The sequence below is a fragment of the Triticum urartu genome, chromosome 3A (genome assembly GCF_056163025.1).
Source record: "Triticum urartu cultivar PI428250 chromosome 3A, HENAU_Tu73, whole genome shotgun sequence".
In the NCBI taxonomy this organism is placed as follows: Eukaryota; Viridiplantae; Streptophyta; class Magnoliopsida; order Poales; family Poaceae; genus Triticum; species Triticum urartu.
Window position 1 is genome coordinate 394,039,803 of NC_141875.1, and position 16,587 is coordinate 394,056,389.

The window sequence follows — 16,587 nt, forward strand, 5'->3', positions numbered from 1 at the left end:
TGCCGCCCGTAGTGCAGCTTCGCGGCGGCGTTCTGTGACGCCCCCAATTTGACCGTACACTAATCATACACGCAAATGTGTATGATCAAGATCAGGGACTCACGGGAAGATATCACAACACAACTCTACAAATAAAATAAGTCATACAAGCATCATATTACAAGCCAGGGGCCTCGAGGGCTCGAATACAAGAGATCGATCATAGACGAGTCAGCGGAAGCAACAATATCTGAGTACATACATAAGTTAAACAAGTTTGCCTTAAGAAGGCTAGCACAAACTGGGATACAGATCGAAAGAGGCGCATGCCTCCTACCTGGGATCCTCCTAAACTACTCCTGGCCATCGTCAGCGGGCTGCACGTAGTAGTAGGCACCCCCGAGTAGTAGTAGTCGTCATCGACAGTGGCGTCTGGCTCCTGGGCTCCATCGTCTGGTCGCAGCAATCGAGTATAGGAAGGGGAGAAAAGGGGGGCAAAGCAACCATGAGTACTCATCCAAAGTACTCGCAAGCAAGGAGCTACACTACATATGTATGCATTGGTATCAAATGGAAAAGGGGTATCATATGTGGACTGAACTGCAAAATGCCGGAATAGGAGGGGGATAGCTAGTCCTATCGAAGACTACGCTTCTGGTAACCTCCATCTTGCAGCAGAAGAAGAGAGTAGAAGGTAAGTTCACCAAGTAGCATCGTGTAGCATAATCCTACCCGGCGATCCTCTCCTCGTCGCCCTGTTAGAGAGCGACCACCGGGTTGTATCTGGCACTTGGAAGGGTGTGTTTTATTAAGTATCCGGTTCTAGTTGTCATAAGGTCAAGGTACAACTCCAAGTCATCCTATTAGCGAAGATGACGGATATTCGAATAGTTTAACTTCCCTGTAGGGGTGCACCAGATTTCCCAACACGCTCGATCCCCTTTGTCCAGACACACTTTTCTGGGTCATGCCCGGCCTCGGAAGATCAACACGTCGCAGCCCTACCTAGGCACAACAGAGAGGTCAGCACACCGGTCTAAATCCTATGGCGCAGGGGTATGGGACCATCGCCCGTTGCACACCTGCACGTTGCAAACGCGGCCGGTAAGCAGACCTAGCCTTCCTAATACAAGAGCAGGCGTTCCAGTCCAATCCGGCGCGCGCCGCTCAGTCGCTAACATACTGATACCACGACGTCGAGTGCTCATAACCGTTCCCGCGTAGTTGGTTAGTGCATATAGGCCAGTGGCCAGACTCAGATCAAATACCAAGATCTCGTTAAGCGTGTTATTTTGATGTAACCGCGGATGCCGACCAGGGCCAGGCCCACCTCTCTCCTAGGTGGTCTCAACCTTCCCTGTCGCTCCGCCACAAAGATCCGCCCAGGGGCCCGTCGGGACAAAGGTCCTTTCAACCCCCAATCCATGAATCACTCAGGGGTACTATACGAGCCGACCTGGCTTTAGTCACCACATGTATCATGTATAAAGTATATACCCGTGATCACCTCCCGAGTGATCACGTCCCGATAGTATAGCATGGCAGACGGACAAGAATGTAGGGCCACTGATGGTAAACTAGCATCCTATACTAAGCATTTAGGATTGCAGGTAAGGTATCAATAACTATAGCAACAATGACAGGCTATGCATCAGGATAGGATTAACGGAAAGCAGTAACATGCTACACTACTCTAATGCAAGCAGTAGAGAGAAGAGTAGGCGATATCTGGTGATCAGGGGGGGGGGGCTTGCCTGGTTGCTCTGGCAAGGAGGGGTCGTCAACACCGTAGTCGATCGGGGGTATGATACGTCTCCAACATATCTATAATTTTTGATTGTTCCATGCTATTATATTATCAACCTTGGATGTTTTATATGCATTTATATGCTATTTTATATGATTTTTGGGACTAACCTATTAACCCAGAGCCCAGTGCCAGTTTCTGTTTTTACCTTGTTTTAGAGTATCGCAGAAAAGGAAAATCAAACGGAGTGCAATTGACCTGAAACTTCACGGAACTTATTTTTGGAAGGAAAGCACCCCGGGAGACTTGGAGTCCACGTAAGGGAAACAACAAGGAAGCCACGAGGCAGCGGTCTCGGGGTCTACCGGAAAGAAGTAACGGAGGGGGGACACAATAAATAACAGAGCAAACAAAGCAACACAAAGCATAACATGGCAATGCGCGGTGCTAGGGGTGACCTAACGCAGTATGAGGTGATACTGGTGAAGGGGGGAAACATCCGGGAAAATATCTGTGATGTTTCGCTTTTTCGGACAGATGAATCGGAGGGGGAAAGTTGTGTGTTCGCTATGCTAGGGATGCGTGATGGACGAACGGGCTGCGTATCTGGATTCGTCTCGTCGTTCTGAGCAACTTTCATGTACAAAGTTTTTCCATCCGAGCTACGGGTTATTTTATATTAATTTTAAAATATTTAAATCATTTTTAGGATTTATTTAATTACTTAAATTCAACATTATCCAGAACAGTGCATGCTGACGTCAGCATGACGCCAACACTCAACGTTGACCATTGACCTAGTCAACCTGACGGGTGGGTCCCACTTATCAGCGACTGTTTGACTAATTAACAGTAGTTAATTATGTTAACTAGTAATTAGGTTATTTAATCTTAATTAGTTAATTTAAACAAAATTAATTAAGTTAATTATTTAGTTAATTAATTAATTAATATTTGATTTTATTTATTTATTATTTATTATTATTTATTTTTTATATTAAACGTTCTGGGGCCATGCCCCACATGTCATTGGCCTAGAAGGCCTAACAGGCGCTGGGCAGTAGCGGCGCCCGAGCGATGGTTAACGGAGCGGAGCCTCGCGAGGGAGACCGAACCCGGGCGACGGTGGATGCGCGCGGGGGCGAAGTGTGCGGGCTAGCACGGTGCTCCAGGGGCGCGGGCGTGCAAGAAGAAGCGGCGAGCGACGCGCGCGCGCACGCAGAGCGGTGCGGTGGCGATGCGTGGGTAGGGGCGCCGCAAGCTGTATGGGGTCGAGCGGGCACTGGCTCACGGGCATGCGGGGCGACGTGCTAGGCCAGAGGCGGGAAGCAGGGGGGCGAGGCCATGGCCGGAGCGGGACATGACCGGCGGGCGGGCGGTGATGGGACTGCAGAGGCGGGGCAGAGCTGAGGGAGCTGAGCTGTGCGCGGCAGAGGGAGGCCGGATGCGGAGGAGCGGCATCGCCGACGAGCAGCAGCTGAGCAGACCGTGGAGCAGGGGGGCACAACCCCAGGCGGATGTGGGCGCGGGATGCGTGCGGTGACCACGGTGGCAGAGGGGCTGCGGGTAGGCAGAGGAGGCGGGTGCGGTGGCCAGCGAGGTCGAGTGGGGGGGGGGGGTGGCGCGGTCGGCCGGCGAGCGGGACTAGCGGATGCAGGGGGTAGGGGCACGAGGTACGGACACGGGACGGCGCTGGCGGGCAGCACGTGTCGTGGCCGATGGTGCGTGACCGGCGACGGGGAGACGTGCAGGAGCAGGCAGAAAGAGGAAAGAGGAGGCCAAAGGCCTCACCAGCATTGCAGGGGGGTTCGGTCGCTGAGGCTTGGGGAAGCCGGCGTGGTAGAAGACGAGGAGGCATCCGGTGACGGCTGTGATGGGGTCGGGACGGTCCGACGAGCGACGAGGGTCGGGGAAGGCCATTGCGGAGGAGGACAGTGACGCGATGCAGGAGGTTGGGAGCCACGAGGAGGAGGCCAGGGGTGGCGGTGCTCGGCGCCGGCGGACGGCGGCCTCAAGGGAGCGGCGGCTCGGGTGCCCGCTCCACTAAGTGTGCGTGCGTGCGCGTGGCGGCGCGGGTGAGGGGACAAGGGGGGCGATGGGGATCGAGTGAGCGGGTGGATCGGGTTAGGGTTAAGTGGGTGAGGCCATATAGGCCATGGGGTGGCTGGCTAGGCCGCTTGGCCATCTAGGCCAAGGCCCAGCAGGGGAGGGGGGCTTTTTGTTGTTGTTGTTTTGTTCTTTTACTTTTATTTATTCTTTGGTTTGTTTTTATTTTACTTTCTTTTCTATTTAGTTTTTACTTAATATCTACAATGACCCCTAAATTAGTAATAACACAAAACCCACTGCATCCAAAAGGTTTTACCCCAAAACCATTTACTTTAGTATTTTATTAATTATAAAAGCATTTAAATATTGGTTTTTGCTATGGTTTTATTCACCTTAGAGTATTTAAACATTTTATAAAGTGGGGTTTCTTCACTACAATTACTTGTGATTTATTTGCCATAAACCGAACATTTTACTTTTAAAGTTTGAAAACTTTTAACGTTTGCCTTTAATCAAATTTTGAATTTGGAGCGGTTTCAAACTAATTCGAGATTAACAACAGTAACCGCGATGACGTGGCATCATTAACAGGGAATTACTGTAGCTTAAATATCCGGGCGTCACAATTCTCCTCCACTACAAGAAATCTCGTCCCGAGATTTAAGAGCCGTAAGGTGGAAGAATAGGTTAGGGAATTCTAACGATTCTCCTTGGTCTTGGTTGCTCTTCTCGAAGAGGTTGATCCATAGCATTGATGTCTTCATTTCTCGGTATCAATGCCTCATGATGAAGTTGTTGTCCTTCCTTCCGAACCTTCACCGTACTTACGAAGGGTCAAGGGATAACTTGGGAAAAACGAACCTTAGAAGGATGATTATCTGGTAGATAGTTCAGGGAATACGGCAGAAAGTATCTCTCGAATTGAACTTAAGAAAAACTTCCAGAGAAAAATAAGAAGGTTTCATGAGAAGTTTCGAACGGGTAGGCAATCGTTCGATGCCTTAAACAAAGTGTGATATGGGTCCAGATCAACGAGAATAAATGTTGCATCTGATACCAGACTATATCATCTCTAAGGAGGTGGCTCGTGAATTACACATGAAAGCAAGCGCGAGAAATAACTGTGGAACTGTGGAACTGTGGGTGTATAAGAGAGTCAGGTTTCGATCCTGTGGAACTGTGGGTTATGGGCCCACCATGTGGGTTAAAAAGTAGGAAGGGCGGTGACATCTTGCACGATCATGTAAGCAAGGCATGTCAGAGGATAGTCTGTCGGTTATGTCGGCAACAACATTGGTACCAAGGGCGAGGGACGAAGAGAACCATTTTCCTGCTCGTTGAACGAGGCAGACCAATAGGCAAAGTTCTCGTCCATCGGCGGTTACCGGAAAGTCATCAATAGTAGAAACAGGGTCTCACTGACAGAGTTGTACACCGAGGTGTTTCCATAAGCAGTGAATTATTACTGCTTAGATCATATAGATCACTAGAAACGTTAACCCAACAAATGGAAAGGAAAATATGATTATCAGATTAAACAGAACAATGAAAAGGAAAATGTGTTTAAACACCTTTAAGGGGTATATCATTCTCAAGGACAAGCAGAGCAAGATATCCACAACAGGATAGAAAGTAGAAGCCATTTAGTTAAAGGGGGAAGGAATTTCATGACAATAACCATACAACGGTGTTAGGATAATTGACAAAGAAAACTTTGCATTGTGCTTCAAATGTTCTTATTGAAGATTGGAGTACCACGGACATGCTTCGAGATAGCATTGACATGGTCTTTAAGCAAAGGTCGGACTTTGGACACACAAAGCATCCATCAGGAACAACTCATAAAATGAGTCTTATGATTTCCTCATGGAAGAATGGTTAACCTTGCTAAAAGGAAGAACTATAACAATAGGTCCTCCGGCCAGGTGTGCTAGGCACGGCATCACTTTACCGGGTGATATAAATACCAATGTTATGACTCTTGGAAAATGTCCCAACCATCATATCTGCCCGAGATTCAGATCCGATTGGTGTCAGGATACCTCAGGCTTAGGATGCCTGAGAAGAAAAAGGTGCGACACAATTTGACATGATGACATTGTAAGATTCTTGGGAAATGAACTATGGGAGAGAGTTCCGACACAAGAGTCCATCATTAAACCAAGGAGAGGATGACGAAGTGGCTGATGGGATCAGGGACAAGGACAATTCATCAAGATTTCCAAAAGACGGATTTCCACAATCATGTGAACAAGGAGATAACATTTGTCAGGTCAAATAATATAATGATGTATGCTCAAGGAAAACATACACAATTAAACATTGATTGAAAGGTGCACCCGAAATATGGCTTAGGTAGCATGATCAATGTTAGAATGGTGATCCAATAACCAATAGTTAAAAATGAAGTGTCAACCATTAACTTCAAAGCAGTAGGGTTGCTAGAAGTTTTGTGTTCACACATCCTAGTTAAATGGCTGGTATCCCGGTTAGAAACAACACGGGGACCAAGATATGAACAGAGATGGCGAGAAGTATTACTATATCAAGAATTCTTAAGAGGTGGTGAAATTCTCACAACCTTCTTGACATAAAAGATGGTAATACTCCAAGGTAGAACATAACATAAGTTGGATAGCAAGGATCTCAAGGCACAACACAAAATATGAACAAGTTTGTGTTGGAGGGAAAGCAATAATGTTGTCGATGATAACACAAATCATAGAGGGGCAAGGATGGTACTTGTCATCATGAATTTGATTGATATTCTGGAAGGAGTCAAAATGTTGATGATGATCACGACAATTTTGTCGAGATGCTCCACGAAGAAGCAATTGAACAACGACTGCATCAAGAAAAAGGAGTGTTGTAGCGAAATATTATTGGAACCACGGATACGTCTCCAACTCGGAATGAAGCTTGTTGTTCGAGGTGAAACGATATGACGAGGAAGAGCGACGTAAGCTTAGCTCATCATTAAAATTTGTGCTCGGGAAGAAGTACCATGTAGTATAGTTAAAATTTAGCATGCTAATGATATAGTCGATCAGGCTAGGAATGACTTGAAGGATTAATAAGCTCGTAAGCAACAAAAATTACTTAAGAGTTATTGAATTTGAGTGCGAAAGCGATTCACTTATCGGTGTTCTCGAGTGACTAATCACTCAGAACCCGGGGGGATTGCAATCGGAGAGAATAATAATTGATGAAGAACTCATAAGAAGTTATGTAGTTCTGTGATATTCTCGAGATACCAGAGGGTATACTCGAAGGTAGAGCGGAATAGAGGCTGGATAGGTGTATTGATCTGCAGATGACAAGTACTTCAACTTGTCCAAGAAATGGAATCAAAGGAGAACAATCATGGTCGGAGCCACGGTTGCAAAATACCAAACATAGATACTAGATGAACTTATAACAAGGGGATTGTTATTATTATTGCAAGAAGCTTACATGATAAGTTCCACATCGGGTCCATGGGCATGAACACAAAGTTCAAGGTCGACTACCACTTCCTCAATGCATAACCTTCCATTCACCCCTCGTATTTAGAAAATGACATTAGTTGTTGAAAGTTTTACCTAGTGCAATACCAGATAAGTATGACCCGTGAAATCTTTCGGGTTCACACAGATTAGGGAAGGCGCTGGTTCAACCCATCGGGGCATCTTAGGAACATATACCACAAACTTCGGAGTAAATAATACAAGCTCGAAAGTACAATATGGTTATCAAAGCAGAGGATACAAATTACCAAACGCGTTATATACCCATGGAAAGGCTCACAAGGTTATTGAATATGAAGGACGATGTCGGATGAAATCCAACAATGGATTGGGCGATCCACAACAAAGCTGATGTGAGTATCGGTACTTAATCAGAGGAAGAATGTAAGGGCATCAGATTATAGAACATCTGAATAATTCGATGCTTAGATAACAAAGGAATTCTGATTTCCAAAACGAAGGATCAGAAGCAGACGCTCTGATCAAGGATGGATAAGTTGAATAGACCAGAGGCACAATCGACGAAAAATAGTTTGGTCGAGAACCAGCTCATGTTCAGAATGATGTCTGAGCCGGAAAGATAATTTAAATGGGTCGATTGATGATTGTGTGCATTCGCCCACATGTTGAATCAGTAGGATCAAAATGACGGTGTCAGAAGATACTAGTGAATATTGCTGGTCATATGGAAGCATCCATAATGTAAGCATACAAGTATTTACAGAGCAATAGTTTGAAGAGGACCCTCAAAAGGTCGGATAGTAATTCAGAGAATCTTATGAAGCATATGAACAACTGGGGATGAACGGATACTCGATAAATGCGGGGAATTATCGACAGAGGTATTCATGTGGTAAAGAACCGCAAGGCAGTAAGCTCAAAGGATTTTCGGAACATCGGAGAGCAGTTTAGGGCATCTTGTAATAACAAGAGCAACTGAGGATGAATGTATGAAAGATAATTGTAGGTAGTTATCCATAAGGGTAAATCGGTGGCAGGGAATTCGCAAAGTCGGTGGGCACAATGGTCGCGAGAAAACCTCGGAGATTATCTTCTGACTCTTCTGGTGAAGCAAGCGACTGTCCAGAATGAGGGGCTCTCTGGGATAAGTATTTACGAGAACCTAGAGTTAGAGTTAGCAAAATCATTTAACCCGAATAGAAGAGAGATTAGAGTCCCACAGTATAGGCGAGGAGTAAAAGATCATAATACCACCCAGTTGGCGACGTGGGCCCGTAAGGCACACAACCATGTTAGTAAAAAGTTTTGTAATGTCTAGACTTGACTTCGGCCAAGGAGTGTGGAAGGGGGATTCCTACAGGCAGTCGGCTCTGATACCAACTTGTGACACCCCCGATTTGACCGTACACTAATCATACACGCAAACGTGTATGATCAAGATCAGGGACTCACGGGAAGATATCACAACACAACTCTACAAATAAAATAAGTCATACCAGCATCATATTACAAGCCAGGGGCCTCGAGGGCTCGAATACAAGATCTCGATCATAGACGAGTCAGCGGAAGCAACAATATCTGAGTACAGACATAAGTTAAACAAGTTTGCCTTAAGAAGGCTAGCACAAACTGGGATACAGATCGAAAGAGGCGCATGCCTCCTGCCTGGGATCCTCCTAAACTACTCCTGGCCATTGTCAGCAGGCTGCACATAGTAGTAGGCACCTCCCAAGTAGTAGTAGTCGTCATCGACAGTGGCGTCTGGCTCCTGGGCTCCATCGTCTGGTCGCAACAATCGGGTATAGGAAGGGGGAAAGGGGGGGGCAAAGCAACCGTGAGTACTCATCCAAAGTACTCGCAAGCAAGGAGCTACACTACATATGTATGCATTGGTATCAAATGGAAAAGGGGTATCATATGTGGACCGAACTGCAGAATGCCGGAATAATAGGGGGATAGCTAGTCCTATCGAAGACTACGCTTCTGGTAACCTCCATCTTGCAGCAGAAGAAGAGAGTAGAAGGTAAGTTCACCAAGTAGCTTCGTGTAGCATAATCCTACCCGGTGATCCTCTCCTCGTCGCCCTGTTAGAGAGCGACCACCGGGTTGTATCTGGCACTTGGAAGGGTGTGTTTTATTAAGTATTCGGTTCTAGTTGTCATAAGGTCAAGGTACAACTCCATGTCGTCCTGTTACCGAAGATCACGGATATTCGAATAGTTTAACTTCCTTGCAGGGGTGCACCACATTTCCCAACATGCTCGATCCCCTTTGTCCGGACACACTTTTTTGGGTCATGCCCGGCCTCGGAAGATCAACACGTCGCAGCCCTACCTAGGCACAACAGAGAGGTCAGCACGCCGGTCTAAATCCTATGGCACAGGGGTCTGGGCCCATCGCCCGTTGCACACCCGCGCGTTGCGAACGCGGCCGGTAAGCAGACCTAGCCTCCCTAATACAAGAGCAGGCGTTCCAGTCCAATCCGGCGCGCGCCGCTCAGTCGCTAACATCAAGAAGGCTTCGGTTGATACCAGGACATCGAGTGCCCATAACTGTTCCCGCGTAGTTGGTTAGTGCGTATAGGCCAGTGGCCAGAATCAGATCAAATACCAAGATCTTGTTAAGCGTGTTATTTTGATGTAACCGCGGATGCCGACCAGGGCCAGGCCCACCTCTCTCCTAGGTGGTCTCAACCTGCCCTGTCGCTCCGCCACAAAGATCCACCCAGGGGGCCGTCGGGACAAAGGTCCTTTCAACCCCCAATCCATGAATCACTCATGGGTACTATACGAGCCGACCCGACTTTAGTCACCACATGTATCATGTATAAAGTATATACCCGTGATCACCTCCCGAGTGATCACGGCCCGATAGTGTAGCATGGTAGACGGACAAGAATGTAGGGCCACTGATGGTAAACTAGCATCCTATACTAAGCATTTAGGATTGCAGGTAAGTATATATATAACTGTAGCAACAATGACAGGCTATGCATCAGGATAGGATTAACGGAAAGCAGTAACATGCTACACTACTCTAATGCAAGCAGTAGAGAGAAGAGTAGGCGATATCTGGTGATCAAGGGGGGGGGCGCTTGCCTGGTTGCTCTGGCAAGGAGGGGTCGTCAACACCGTAGTCGATCGGGGGTACCGGCAGCGGTCTCAGGGTCTACCGGAAAGAAGTAATGGAGGGGGGACATAATAAATAATAGAGCAAACAAAGCAACACAAAGCATAACATGGCAATGCGCGGTGCTAGGGGTGACCTAACGCAGTATGAGGTGAAGGGGGGAAACATCTGGGAAAATATCTGTGATGTTTCGCCTTTTCGGACAGATGAATCGGAGGGGGAAACTTGCGTGTTCACTATGCTAGTAATGCGTGATGGACGAACAAGTTGCGTATCTGGATTCGTCTCGTCATTCTGCGCAACTTTCATGTACAAAGTTTTTCCATCCGAGCTACGGTTTATTTTATATTAATTTTAAAAGATTTAAATCATTTTTAGGATTTATTTAATTACTTAAATTCAACATTATCCAGAACAGTGCATGCTGACCATTGACGTCAGCAGTCAACGTTGACCTGGTCAACCTGACGGGTGGGTCCCACCTGTCAGCGATTGTTTGACTAATTAACAGTAGTTAATTATATTAACTAGTAATTAGGTTAAATAATCTTAATTAGTTAATTTAAACAGAATTAATTAAGTTAATTATTTAGTTATTTAATTAATTAATATTTGATTTTATTTATTTATTTTTTTATATTAAACGTTCTAGGGCCATGCCCCACATGTGATTGGCCTAGAAGGCCTAACGGGCGCTGGGCAGTAGCGGCGCCCGAGCGATGGTTAAGGGAGCGGAGCCCCGCAGGGGAGACCGAACCTGGGCGGCGGTGGACGTGCGCGGGGGCGAATTGTGCGGGCTAGCGCGGTGCTCCAGGGGCGCGGGCGTGCAAGAAGAAGCGGCGAGCGACGCGTGCACGCACGCAGAGCGGTGCGGTGGCGATGTGTGGGCAGGGGCGCCGCGAGCTGTACGGGGTCGAGCGGGCTCTGGCTCGCGGGCATGCGGGGCGACGTGCTGGGCCAGAGGCGGGAAGCAGGGGGCGAGGCCATGGCCGGAGCGGGACATGACCGGCTGGCGGGCGGTGATGGGACTGCAGAGGTGGGGCGGAGCTGAGGGAGCCGAGCTATGCGCAACAGAGGGAGGCCTGATGCGGAGGAGCGGCATCGCCGACGAGCAGCAGCTGAGCAGACCATGGAGCAGGGGGGCACAACCCCAGGCGGATGTGGGCGTGGGATGCGCGCGGTGACCATGGCGGTAGAGGGGCTGCGGGTAGGCAGAGGAGGCGGGTGCGGTGGCCAGCGAGGTCGAGTGGGGGGGGTGGCGCGGTCGGTCGGCGAGTGGGACTAGCGGAAGCAGGGGGTAGGGGCACGAGGTGCGGACGCGGGACGGCGCTGGCGGGTGCGGGCAGCGCGTGTCGTGGTCGATGGTGCGTGACCGGCGACGGGGAGACGTGCAGGAGCGGGCGCAAAGAGGAAAGAGGAGGCCAAAGGCCTCACCAGCGTTGCAGGGGGGGTTCGGTCACCGAGGCTCGGGGAAGCCGGCATGGGGGAAGACGAGGAGGCGTCTGGTGACGGCTGTGATAGGATCGGGGCGGTCCGACGAGCGACGAGGGTCGGGGAAGGCCGTCGGGGAGGAGGACAGGGACGCGATGCAGGAGGTTGGGAGCCACGAGGAGGAGGCCGGGGGTGGCGGTGCTCGGCGCCGGTGGGCGGCGGCCTTAGGGGAGCGGCGGCTCGGGTGCCCGCTCCATTGAGTGTGTGTGCGTGCACGTGGCGGCGCGGGTGAGGGGACAAGGGGGGCGATGGGGATCGAGTGAGCCGGTGGATCGGGTTAGGGTTAGGTGGGTGAGGCCATATAGGCCATGGGGTGGCTGGCTGGGCAGTTTGGCTGGGCTGCTTGGCCATCTAGGCCAAGGCCCAGTAGGGGAGGGGTGCTTTTTGTTGTTGTTTTGTTCTTTTACTTTTATTTATTCTTTGGTTTGTTTTTATTTTACTTTCTTTTCTGTTTAGTTTTTACTTAATATCTACAATGACCCCTAAATTAGTAATAACACAAAACCCACTACAACCAAAAGGTTTTACCCCAAAACCATTTAGTTTAGTATTTTATTAATTATAAAAGCATTTAAATATTGGTTTTTGCTACGGTTTTATTCACCTTAGAGTATTTAAACATTTTATAAAGTGGGGTTTCTTCACCACAATTACTTGTGATTTATTTGCCACAAACATAACATTTTACTTTTAAAGTTTGAAAACTTTTAACGTTTGCCTTTGATCAAATTTTGAATTTGGATCGGTTTCAAACTAATTCGAGATTAACAACAGTAACCGCGATGACGTGGCATCATTAACAGGGAATTACTGTAGCTTAAATATCCGGGCGTCACACGTTCCTTCCCTAGCACGAGGTCCATCCCCCGCATGGCGTCCTACTGCGTCTCATCAAATGCCAGGACCCGTGCGGAGCAATGTCTAACCTCGTGAGGGAGGACTGCTTTTGCTCCATAGACGAGGAAGAACGGGGTCTCGCCCGTCGGCTTGGTGGCGGTGGTGCGGATGGACCACAACATGGACTGGAGCTCATCGTGCCAGCCCCTGCCGCATGCCTCGAGCTTCTTTTTGAAGGTCCTGGTCTTGAGGCCTCTCAGGACCTCCGCGTTAGCACGTTCGGCCTGGCCATTGCTCCTGGGGTGCGCTACCGAAGCGTAGCAGATCTGAGTTCCAAGGTTAGCACAATATGACTTGAAGAGATTACTAGTGAACTGCAAGCCATTATCGGTGATGATGCGGTTGGGGACCCCAAAACGGCTCACGAGGCCCTTGATGAACTTGACCGTAGAGCCAGCTGGGATGGTGCGGACGGCTTCAACCTCCGCCCACTTAGTGAACTTGTCGATGGCGACGTAGAGGTACGTGTAGCCCCCTGGAGCTCGAGGGAATGGGCCCAGGATATCCAGTCCCCAGACTGCAAACGGCCACGAGAGTGGGATGGTCTGGAGGTCCTGAGCTGGCTGATGGATTTGCTTGGCGTGGAATTGACAGGCCTCGCAGGACCTCACCAGCTCAGCTGCGTTGTTGAGCTCCGTAGGCCAGTATAATCCACTGCAGAATGCCTTGCCGATGAGGGTTCGCGACAACGAATGGTGCCCGCAGTCCCCGCCATGTATGTCGGCTATCAACTCTTTCCCCTGTTCCCTGGAGATACAACGCAGTGAAACGTCATTTGGTCACTTCCTGTATAACTCACCATCCTGGATGCAGTATGCTATGGCCTGCCGGGCCACACGCTCCGCGTCCTCCTCCTTCTCCGGCAACGTCCCTTGCATCAGGTATTCTTTGAATTCCTTGGTCTAGCATCCCTCCTGGGGCTCGAGCGCCAAGAGTAGGCGCGCTCCTGAGGTCGGGCCACAGGCTGGGGCTCCTGTGGCAGGCGGCTACGGGAGTTCCTCCCGAGGCTGAGCTGTTCTTGAAAGCGGTGGTGTTGTTGATGGCTTGAAGAGCCGCTCCTCGAAGATGCCAGGCTCTTGGGGCTGCCGCTTGGATGCCCTTCTGGCGATGTCGTCAGCTTCCTTGTTGGTGCCACGGGGCACGTGCTGCAACTCGAGGCCCAGGAATTGCTTCTCCATCTTGCGCACCTCCACGAGGTATGCTTCCATGTGCTCGTCCTTCGGCTCGTATACCTTGTTGGAGAAGTTGACGAGGAGCTGCGAGTCGCCCCTAATGGTGAGGCGCTTCACCCCAGGGCTGCCGCAGCTTCCAGGCGAGCTATGAGGCCTTCGTATTCTGCGATGTTGTTGGAGACCTTCTCGCCCTGCTGGAAGCAGAGCTGCACGGCGTAGTAGAGCCTGTCCTAAGTGGGCGAGATGAGCACTGCTCCAGCCCCCGCGCCTTGGCGTGCGAAGGCACCATCGAAATACATGACCCAACCATCGGGCGCCTCACTTCCCGGCGAGAGGGACCAGTCCTCGCCTATTTAAAGCACCGGGGCGTCCACCCATTCTGCCACAAAATCGGCGAGCGCGGCTCCCTTGATGACCCTGGTGGTGCTGAACTCCAACTGGAACACTTGCAGCTCGATGTTCCACTCGGCGACCCTCCTGGCGGAGTTGGGGCTCCTGAGCACCCTCTCTAGTGGGTAGGCCGAGACGACTTTGATGGGGTGGCCTTGAAAGTAGTGCTACAGCTTTCGTGAGGCCACCAGGAGCGCGAGTAGGACCTTCTGAGGCATGGGGTACCGTGCTCTTGCATCCCGCAACACTGTGCTGACGAAGTATACCGGGTGCTCGACGAGGGTAGGCGTGCTGATGAGGCTTGCGTCTTCCGGGAGTTGGGGTGCCTCCCGAGGTGGTGGGTCCCCCAACACTTAATTGCTTGTCGAGGCCTTTGCGGGTTCGGGAGCGTCGTCCTGCTGAGCTTGCTCTTCTGCTGACGCTGCGGCGGCCCTTGTGGCGCCCTCCTGGTCTTGCGTCGTCTCTGCTGGGGGTGTAGCTCGGCGCGATGCGCCCTTGGCTTGGTGTTCTTCCCGAACCGCCACTACAGCCGCACTGGCGGAGTAGGGAGTGGCGGCAAGATAGAGTACTAGGGGCTCGAGAGTTCGCGGCGCCACCATCACCGGAGGGCTAGTCAGGTATCTCTTGAGGTCTTGAAATGCTCGGTCGGCCTCCGGGGTCCACTTGAATGGGCCCTTCTTCTTCATCAGCTTGAAGAAAGGTAGGGCGCGCTCTCCCATCTTGGAAATCAAGTGTCCCAACGCAGTCACCCATCTAGCTAGCTTCTGCATTTCCTTGAGGGTTTGCGGTGGGCTCATGTCTTCAATGGCCTTGACCTTCTCTGGGTTGGCCTCGATCCCCCTGTGGGACACAAGAAAGCCCAACAACTTGCCGGAGGGGACGCCAAACACACACTTCTCCGGGTTGAGTTGTAGGTCCACCTGTCGGAGGCTTTCAAAGGTCTCCTCCAGATCTTGGATCAAGGTCCTCGCCTCCAGAGATTTCACCACGATGTCGTCGATGCAGGCTTCAGCGTTTCTCCCGAGCTGCCGCCCCAAGGTGATGTGCATGAGCCGCTGGAAGGTTGTGCCTACATTGTGCAGCCTAAACGGCATGCAAGTGTAGCAGTACACCCCACACAGGGCCAGGAAGGCCGTCTTCTCCACATATTCTACCGCCATCTTGATCTGGTGATATCCTGAGAACGAATCCAGGAAGCACATCAAGTTGCACTCGGCAGTGGAGTCGACGATCTAGTCGATGCGTGGAAGCGGGAACGGATCTTAGGGGCAGGCCTTGTTGAGGTTGGTGAAGTTGACGCACATCCGCTCCTTCCCGTCTTTCTTGGGGATGATGACGGGGTTTGCCAACCACTCGGGGCACCGAACCTCGCGAATGACACCCGCAGCCTCCAACTTGCGGGTTTCTTGGACGATGAAATCTTGCTTCTCCGTGGACTGCTGCCTCGCCTTCTGCTTCACGGGGCGTACATTGGGGCACACCTTCAGGTGGTGCTCTATCACCCCTCTTGGGACCCCCACCAGCTGATCAGGCTCCCAAGCAAACACTTCCTTGTTTGCGCGCAAGAACTTCACCAACGCCTCCTCCTGACCAGGCTCGAGGTTGGTGCCTATGGTAAAGGTTGCCCCTGAGGACCGTCCTCCTCAACTGGTACTTGCTTGGTTTCTGCCTTGTCCTGAGTGAAAAACTGCTTCTTCTTGGTTGGTGCGGCTCCCTCGGCCTTGGAGGTATCCGCGTTGGCGGGTTGTGCTGCCGCGGCGGCCTTGAGGGCGAGCTTGAGCGTCATCAAGGCTTCCTTGGTGTCCCCAACTACCGTGAGGACACTCTTGCTCCTGGGCATCTTCATGAGGTTGTAAGATGGATGAGTCACCGCCATGAGCTGAGCCAAGGCTGGGTACCCGAGGATGGCGTTGTATGGGAGGCCGATGTGGGCGATGTCGAAATCAATGAGCTCAGTGCGGTAGTTGTCGCGCGTGCCGAAGGTCACGGGGAGGCGGATCTGCCCCAGGGAGCGGGCGAAGCCTCCACCAACCCCCGAGAAAGGCTTGCTAGGGTGGAGCCGCTCGAGCGGTACGTGAAGAAGGCTGAAGGCCTCGATGGAGAGCACGTTGAGGCCGGCGCCGTCATCGACGAGCGTCTTGGTGATGGACACGTGGTAGATGGTGGGCGTGCAAAGCATTGGGAGCACACCCAAGCCGACGGTGGAGGCGGGATGATCCCCTGAGTCGAAGGTGAGGTCGGCCTCGGGCACGGCCCAGCCCGGCGG